The sequence below is a fragment of the Schistocerca americana genome, chromosome 7 (assembly GCF_021461395.2).
Source record: "Schistocerca americana isolate TAMUIC-IGC-003095 chromosome 7, iqSchAmer2.1, whole genome shotgun sequence".
Taxonomy (NCBI): Eukaryota; Metazoa; Arthropoda; class Insecta; order Orthoptera; family Acrididae; genus Schistocerca; species Schistocerca americana.
This window is the reverse complement of record NC_060125.1, coordinates 354,303,506-354,313,424: the sequence shown is the minus strand read 5'-3', so window position 1 is coordinate 354,313,424 and position 9,919 is coordinate 354,303,506. Positions and strand designations below refer to the sequence as shown.

Genomic DNA, 9,919 nt, shown 5'->3' with positions numbered 1-9,919 from the left:
TAAAGTCTTATGGGACCAAACTGCTGAGGTCATCGGTCCCTAAGCTTACGCACTAGTAACTTAAACTAACTTACGCTATGGACAACACAAGCACCCATGCCCAGGGGAGGACTGGAACCTCCGACGGGGGTAGCCTCGCGAACTCAGATTGTCTTCCAAATAGTTTATATAGATAAGGAACAGCAAAGGGCCTATAACATTACCTTGGGGAACGCCAGAAATCACTTCTGTCTTACTCAATGACTTTCCGTCAGTTATTACGAACTGTGACCTCTCTTACAGGAACTCACAAATCCAGTCACATAACTGAGACGATATTCCATAAACACGCAATTTCACTACAAGTCGCTTGTGTGATACAGTGTCAAAAACATTCTGGAAATGCAGAAACACGGAATCGATCTGGAATCCCTTGTCAATAGCACTCAACACTTCATGCGAATAAAGAGCTAGTTGTGTTTCACAAGAACGATCTTTTCTAAACTCATGTTGACTGCTTGACTGTGTGTTAAAGACATTTTTCATCTAGGTAATTCATAAGGTTCGAACACAACATATGTTCCAAAATCATGCTGCGTATCGACGTTAATTATATTAGCCTGTAATTAAGGGGATTACTCCTTCTACCTTTGTTGAATATTGGTGTGACCTGTGCAGCTTTCCAGGCTTTTCGTACGGATCTTTCGTCGAGCGAACGGCTGCATATGATTGTTAAGTATGGAGCTAATGCATCAGAATACTCCGAAAGGAACCTAATATTTATACAGTCTGGACCAGAAGACTTGCTTTTATTAAGTGACTGAAGTTGCTCCGAGGATACTCACTACTACGTTACTCATGTTGGCAACTGTTCTTGGTTCGAATTCTGAAATATTTGCTTCGTCTTCTTCTCTGAATGCATTTCGGAAGGCTGTGTTTACTAACTCTGCTTTGGGAGTACTGCCTTCGACAGTATCTCCATAGCTATCACGCAGAGAAGACATTGTTTGAATTTCCTGCCAGGTTTCGGGACGAGGTTTCGTAGTGGAAACTGTTATAGGTATCTCGCATTGAAGTCTGCGCTAAATTTCGAGTTTCTGTAAAAGATCGCCAATCTTGGGGAGTTTTCGTCTGTTTAAATTTGGCCTGTTTGTTTCGTTGTTTCTGCAACAGTGTTCTGACCAGTTTTTTGTACCAATGAGGATCAGTTCCGTCGTTTGTTAACTTATATGGTATAAATCTCTCAATTGCTGCCGAAGCTATTTCTTTGAACTCAAGCCGCATCTGGTCTACACTTATGTTATTAAATTATTAACTTGGAAGGAGTGGAAAGTGTCTCTTAGGAAGGCGTGAAGTGAATTTTTATCTGCTTTCTTGAATAGGTATTTTATTTTTGGATGATTTGGGGGTTACAATATTCAGTCTCGATACCAGAACCCTGCGTTAACTAATCGCTGTACCCGTTTTGAAACTCGTTATTAACTCAGGATTATTTCTTGCGAAGAGGTCAATTTTTTCACAACCGTTTACTATTCCCGTGGGCTTATGAACTAACTGGTCGAAATAAATTTCAGACAATGCGTTCAGCACAATTTCGGATGATGTTTTATCCGTACCTCCGGAATTACACATGTATTTTCGCTATCATATCGAGGGTAAATTCAAGTCACCACCAACTACAATCGTGTGAGTTGGGTACGTGTTTGAAATTAACCTCAAGTTTTCTTTGAACCTTTCAGCAGCTGTATCACCTGAATTGGGATGTCGGTAAAAGGATCCAATTATTATTTTATTCCGGTTGCCAGCATGACCTCTGCCCATTCTCTGCCTTGTGATGACTGGGTGTTGTGTGCTGTCCTTAGGTTAGTTTGGTTCAAGTAGTTCTAAGTCTAGGGGACTGATGACCATAGATGTTAAGTCCCATAGTGCTCAGAGCCATTTTTGAACCTCTGCTCATATTAACTCACAGGGAGCATCTACTTCAATTTCGCGACAAAATAAACTGTTTCAAACAGCAACAAACACGCCACTGAAATCCGTATTTAGTCTATCCTTTCGAAACACCGTTAGGTTCTTCGCGAAAAATTCGGCTGAGCTGATCTCCAGCTTTAGCTAGCTTTCAGTGCCTATAACAATTTGAACATCAGTGTTTTCTATTAGCTCTTGGAGCTCTGGTACTTTCCCAACACAGCTACGACAATTTACCAGTGTTATACCGATGGTTCCTGTAAAGGGATGCAAGATTGACTAGAAAGGAGAGAAGAATACTTTGAGGCGTCAATAGGTAAAGCAGTCGTGGCCAGGGGAATTGTTGCATTTTTGAAATTACTTGTTTGAAATTACGTGCTATGACTGGTGTATTTAATTCTGTCCGTGGTCTGTTGTCCAAGTACTGGAAACTCGGAGCCAGAACGCGGGATGGTGAGGGGGGGGGGGGGGGGTCGATAACAGAGTGATGACTGCGTGATAACTGTAACAGTAAATACCCGAGTCTCGGAGAGCAGTCGCATAAATCATGCGTTCGGCGTATGTCATTCCTTGAACTACGTTGCCGATGCTCCAAATATTTCTGGGTTTCAGCGGTGGTGACCGACTTAACTATCTGCATATGAATGGCCTATTTGAAAGTTTTGTAGTGGAAGCACAGAAGCACAGAGTATTTCTTTGTTTGAGCCCCATCTGGAGACGACTGCCCATACTGTGTCTGAGTCGCGGGCTGTACTGCTTGGCATGTAACTCCCTCTGACGATAATGATGTGCACTGTTTCTGTAGGTTGATTTGGCGAGGGACCAAACAGCGAAGTCATTAGTCCCGTCGTATTAGGGATGGATGGGAAAGGAAGTCGGTAATACCCTTTCAAAGGAAGCATCCCGGCATTTGCCTGAAGCGGTAGAGGGTAATCACGGAAAACCCAAATCAGGACGTGGGTTGGAACCGTTGTCCTCCCGAATGCAAGGCCAGTGTGCTAACCATGAGCCACCTCGCTCGGTACCGTTTCTGTCGGAGACGCAGAACACACATACACCTTTTAGACACATCCTTAAGTTTTTAACTTAACTCCTCCCACACAGGCCATGAAGACCCAAAAGTACCGACCGGCCGCCGCGTCATCCTCAGCCCACAGGCGTCACTGGATGCGGATATGGAGGGGCATGTGGTCAGCTCTCCCGGTCGTATGTCAGTTTCCGAGACCGGAGCCGCTACTTCTCAATCAAGTACCTCCTCAGTTTGCCTCACAAGGGCTGAGTGCACCCCGCTTGCCAACAGTGCTCGGCAGACCGGATGGTCACCCATCCAAGTGCTAGCCCAGCCCGACAGGGCTTAACTTCGGTGATCTGACGGGAACCGGTGTTACCACTGCTGCAAGGCCGTTGGCAAATCATTAAGTAGCTGTGGAAATTCATCAGAGCCTCACCGTACTTTTTTTCAGTTCTGAAATTAATTATCAAAAGTTCACCTGTGTTTGGGTGTAACTCAGATAGTCGCAAGGTCAAAACTAGAAACAAAAACGATTTGCATTATCCTTCAAAGATTAAAGCTTTGGCACAAAGAAGGGATAAAATAGGGATCTTTAAAACTTTTTGAAAATCCACCTCTTTAAATATAATGCCTGCCAGGTAGCAGAAGGACATTCAAATCTAGATGAAAATTGTCCCGTCTTAACAACTCCTTTCATACCATACAAGAATTACCGAGTTGAAAAATTATTTATACAGAAAAAAATTTGATAATTGACCAAGCATGCTGTCATATAAATACTTCATTAAGTTTTTGAAATATCTTTTCTGTGTCTATTCGGTTGAAAGTTAGACATCATAAAGTTTATTTTAAATAACGCACCCTGGCAACAAAATGACTCAGGTCGATAAACGACATCTTCATTTTATGTCACTGAAAAATAGGTGTGAAGTGCCCTAACGTGCACAAAAAATACAATAAAATTTACTGCCAACAATACTAACTTGAAATTTAAAGGAAGCTTATACTATTTCATTATAAACTTTATAGAATTAATTTATAAGTGTGTAAAGCCTCTAATTTACTTTTGGTATTGAAGAGAAGTGATGTAAGCTCCATTTTCAATCGATATGTCATATTTCACACGTGTATACTAGAAATGTTTCAAACAGAGGTTCTTGGTTGCCGATATATTACGACAACGAGCTTCTGAGCACAAGCACTGTTGCCCTTGGTTGGCAGTACTAGTGTCACTGCGGTAAGCATTGTAAGTGAAGCTGTTGTAAGAGTCCGGTATTGGACGCGCTTCTGAGAGGATGGAAATGAATGGCAGAGTACAGAGATAAAGATACAGAGAAGGATGAATTGAATCATGATTTGGTAAATAATAACTGGAAAAGTGAAGGTTGTCAGGTGATGTTGACGCTGCATTGTTTGCTTGTGCTTAAATGTGATGCATTTTATAAACTGAAGGTTTTATTGTAATTTGTTTTCATTGGTTTAAGTTACTTGATTTCAGTGTTCAGAAGTAAATTCGTGGAGTTCTCAATTCACATGGCTTGCACTCAGAAGTTATAGATTCACTTCTCCTTACCATTTTCAGTAATTACTTGGCGGAGTAGAATATTTCTTATAAAAGTTAATTTTTGTAACGATTATTGTAATAGACATACAATGAATTTCATTTTGGCGACTCATTTATCAGATGGCTTTTCCGGTAATACACAATTTCCATTGATCAGGGTTACAACACAGATACACGAATTATAAAGAATAGCGGTTCATTTTATTCTAGTTTCAGTTCACAAATTTACAAATAGAAACTTTAGAAGTGGTGTATCCTCAAGTATTACGTTCTGCGGTTGTGCCACTGTTCTTGCCGATATGATTCATGGAACACGTTACTAACCAACTAACTTTACGGTATTCGTACGTGATGTGTACTTCCTTAGTGCGGGACTTGTGGTAGAAATTTGTGTGACTTGAAAGAAACGTCAGCACATACTGGTAGCAGGTAGTTGCTGAGAATCCCCTTTACTCGTGTGTCTCATTTAATTTTGCATAGGTAAGACGAAAAGTGAACTGCTCTTCCGATGCGCATCTTCAAACCAAATAACGGTTTCAATGAAATACTTAGCGTTAGCAAAATAGTAATCTCATTAAACCACAAAATTTGCAGTTACGATTCGGGTCAGTAACAGGAGAGGCTGTTTGGTGAGGACTAACACGGTTCCCTTCCGGTAAACAGCGTCTCGGTACAGAGAAGCAGTTTCAGCTGTCGAGTTCAATCGAGCTGCTCAAATACAGATCTGAAACGTTTGCGTGCAGGCCTTTGCAAACAGACGCTATGTGAGAGAGCTTTGCGAGCACGCAAAGCAGTCGAGAATGACTGAACATGATCATCATTACCCTGTGTTGCAAGCAAGCGACGATGAATTGGAAGGAACAGACCCACTCGCTTATTTCATGCCAAACGATGACGGTGCGATAAAGCCTCTCAGAGACGTTTTATGAAGCTGACTGGCTAGGGTTACAAGCTGCGGCACTAAGACACTGAATGTACTCATCAGTTCACATAAATGCGTAAAACACTGTTTCTTTAGAAGTGATTCTATCTACATTGCAGCAATATACTATGGTTACTAAAAGACGATTACGATATTCAGTGTAATTTAATATTAAAAAGGAAACGCTTTCCTTATGACCAAACAGTCCACAGGTGCCAGTTCGTAGTGTCCAACGGGATCAATATCTGTGCCGAAATATTGTGCCAGTTCGACACAATGATTCAAATCGTCAAATACGCCGGGGAGAAACTGAAGATTCAAAACTTCCTAATGTTCTGCAAATACTAGTTAGTTGATCAACAACTGTATTTCCGCTTCTTAAGTCATTGTCAGGCGAAAACTAAATTTCGCAACGACAAATAAAATGATGTGCTAATTGAATGCGCAACAGTGGCACACTCCGTCTCGAGCTTAAAGAGAAACTCGTAGAACAGCTAATACATCCTATAATTGATTGTGGCGGCCGTATTTTACAAAGACTTTCGTAAGAGAGCTCTCGACGGCTGGAACTGTTGATTAATGCTTGTGTGCGTTCATTTGTGAAGTTCGCTCTTTCAGCCGTCTCACTTCTGCTTACAAACAATTATTATGTGCCGAAAAGCGTAGAAACTAGCAGATCCTCCATTTACTGTGTAGTCTTCTCAGCAATGGACTCTCTCTCTCTCCGAGCGGTTCTAGGCTCTGCAGTCTGGAACGGCGCAACCGCTACGGTCGCAGGTTCGAATCCTGCCACGGGCATGGATGTGTGTGATGTCCTTAGATTAGTCAGTTCTAAGTAGTTCTAAGTTCTATGGCACTGATGACCTCAGTAGTTAAGTCCCATAGTGCTCAGAGCCACTTGAACCATCTCTCTGTCTAGTTTATCTTCACCTATTGCAGAAGCGTCTGAAAAACTCAGCAGAAATACTCATTCTCAACAAAGTGAAACTTTATCCACGCTACCATATAATACACCTATTTTCTGAAAGTCATGACTTTGACGCAATTTTTCTGTAAACATTAGAGAAATTAAATTACTTTCAAATTTCAAAAAGCAGCTAATGGTCCTCCTTCTACCACGATAGCTATCTCTCCCACAAACTATTCTGCAGCTCACTCTTGTAAGCACTTCGTCCCTCAGATTACTTTTCCATCCCTCCTGTCTACAGAGTCCTCTGTCGAAAGTTTTTCTTTCTTAACCACTATTGTCACCGTCGTTTCAATCTTCTCTTCTTGCATTACGCCTTCCGTTTCTTTTTGTACTAAACACGGTTTGAAATGTTCTCAACTAATCAACATCATTGTTATTCTTGAAAATCCCTTTATTATTATTATTATTATTATTTCATCAGTGCCAATTGTTATTGTTATTCACGACCATTATTTGTATTTGTAATTATAATCGTTCTCATAATAATTTCTCAGATGTACATAAATTAACGAGAATTATATACAGAAATCGAGATACTTGTTGCATGTGTCGTTAAGGCACCGCTTTAAGAGTGGGCCTAATTTGTTCTAATCTGCTAAGGCTAAATAAACAGCAAATAAATAAATAAGGTACAGAAAATGATGAGATACAGAGTGTTAACAAAAGAACGTGTTACTATTCTGTTATATGAAATTGGTTACAATAAAAAATTGATACATTATGTTAAATATAATATTGTACTCTGTCACTGACCTTAATTTAATAGCGATAGATTAGGAAATTTGGTTTAATCATTTAAAAGTAAGATGAATTTATTTATTGTTTTCATTTATTTGAAGTATCTCCAGTAATGACATCCTTCAGCAAGACAAGCAGAAATGTGACGTTTCTGCAAAATTACACTTGATACCATTTAAGATATGACACATAATGCCCATTTATTTCTAAATGATCAACCACAATTTTCTCCCCATGCAACTTCGCCCCCCCCCCCCCCTCCTTCCACTCCTTTGCCATATTAAGTTCAGCTGTACATAAGTTAGATTACAACAGTAAATTTAACTTTATATTTAATTTATAATAATTGTAAATATCTTTATCCAGTATAAAAAGTACTACTTTTAGTAGCAGGCGCACTGTACCTCATAATTTCACGTATTTTCCATATATTTATCAGTAATATCCGCATAAGTTGCACTTCACTTAATGGTCGTGAAATTCACTTTTCATCAGACGATAGTCTCAGACGACCATAGCTGGTTCGTCATTATAAATCAGTTAAGTGTTTCCATTTTTATTTTAGTGTCATGTTCTGGCAAGCACCAACGAATAATTCATTTGAAGTGTAAATTTTTTGTGCTGCGGTTGTTCTGGGTCAGAAATGTAGTGGATTCGCATACTTAAAAAAATAGAAAAAAAATGCCTTACGGTCTTCAAACTCCATGGTAGTTAAAGATGATGAGAAATCAGGTGGCCTCTTAAAATTCACGAAAAATGTTCGTGTAATGTATACTGCTAATTATCAAGAATATTCAAGATCAGATATGAGGTTCAAATGGCTCTGAGCACTATGGGACTTAACTGCTGAGGTCAGCAGTCCCCTACAATTTAGAACTACTTAAACCTAACCTAAGGACATCACACACATCCATGCCCGAGGCAGAATGCGAACCTGAGACCGTAGCGGTCGCGCGGTTCCAAACTGTAGTGCCTAGAACCGCTCGGCCACACTGGCCAGCAGATATGAGGAGTGTTGGTCTCTGAGTACTGTGCAGAGTATCTGTGGTGTTTCGAATGTACGGATAGGAGCTTGTAGAAAGTGATGTATAATAGTTTGTGGCATCCACCACTATTAAATATCCGAACCGAGCAGCGGCGCATGTACGCGCGGCCGAAAAACGTACCGTCGGTCGCTCACTTCTCCGTGCGCGGCCCGCTGCTAACATCGCAGTCCGCCTTCACGTGCGCGCGATTCGAACGACAGCTATTGGCCTGCCGTAACACTCAGCGATTGGCCGCCCAGAACATACAATGACCCCACCCGCCGTCTCCATGAACTATGATGCCTCATTTAACGTCGCTACCGACGTCTACAAGCCAGTTCTTATCGTGCTATGCTCCACTCAGCAATACGGAAGTGGTACGCTGCCATGTACCTGCTGCTCGGTGTTGATTTGACTGCGCTATGGACTTAGAATTTGAATTCAATACTGGAAATTGGACTTCAGCGTTCACTAATCTTAGTACGTCAACGGAGTTGTAATTTCCGCCGGAATTCTGCATTTCACTTCCACTTCCTGGACACTGGTATAACCACCATCACTTCACATAATGTCCCATAAGTGTTCGTCTACAACTTGGCGCTTGGTAATATAATTACTTGTCTCAGTGTTGTGTCAATAAACCGTAGAACGTTTATATATTTGTAGTGTTATTCCTGGTTGTAACATAATCCAAGAGGGAGCTATCAAACCAACAACCAACGCTTAAGCCGTCGGCGCACGGACCGTGCTGTCGAACGTCAACGCTGAGCGTGCTAAGTTTAACGTGCTGCTGAACGCTCAGAACTGATGCGACTTGTGCACGCGGTACGTGGGCGCCAACGTGGTATTCGCAATCACAACGCACTTCAGCGGCAGTTGCGGGATGTTTCTAGTTCGTAAATCACACTGTTTACTCAACAGGCGAGCGTAAAATTTCTACGTTAGCTCTATTGAAGCGCACATTTCCTCCATCGTCAACGAAAAGGAAAGTACCATGTCCAATCGAGATAGATACAGGCTTACAAAAGTTCCAATACAAACAGTATCAAATAAATTTGCAATACTTCTTCACATAAGATAAACATTATTTCATAATTCCCGCATTTTAGTGAAATCCCACAGTCAGTCTTACTTGATCACTGTTCCTACCCAGTGGCAGAATCTTTGCAACATGTGAATTACGAAGCGTAAAAGAAAAAGGAGCAAAATATCGTTATACAAGTAGCGCAAGCTGTCCCGTAGATTAAGCCAACCGAATAAACTCACCCCTCGCAAAAAGGGTGAACTTATATTTACATAACGACAAATATTATAGTATATATTTATATTAAACTAATAAGAAAGCATCAGAGCCTAATAAAAACGCAAATGTTAGGAAAAAAAATTGTAAGTTCTGGGACGCGAACCACCGCCCTAGGTTACAGTCTTATAAGGATGAGTGACGCTAGTCTCAACGGGAAACCAACAACACACTGCTTATAACAAATCATAGTATGTCACCACTTGCTGAAATCTTTAATCGTAGATATGTTACTGATTGAAATTTAATTATAACAAATTGTATCTAGAACAGTGGGTTTTGGGCGGATCTTCAGTGTGTCGCTGCCTTCAAATAGCATACTCTCATAATACGCAAGTTGCAATAATTCTTTTGCCACGAATATGATGTTTCTCATTATTTTATTGGAACGAATCACACAGTTAACAACGGGTTTTCCAGTGATTCTCAATTCGCTGGTGC

At 40.8% G+C, this 9,919-nt stretch overlaps 1 pseudogene; it reads right to left on the bottom strand.

The window, feature by feature from the left end:
* Positions 1–3,238: 3,238 nt before the first annotated feature.
* LOC124623402 lies at positions 3,239–3,356 on the bottom strand (annotated as a pseudogene).
* Positions 3,357–9,919: the final 6,563 nt, after the last annotated feature.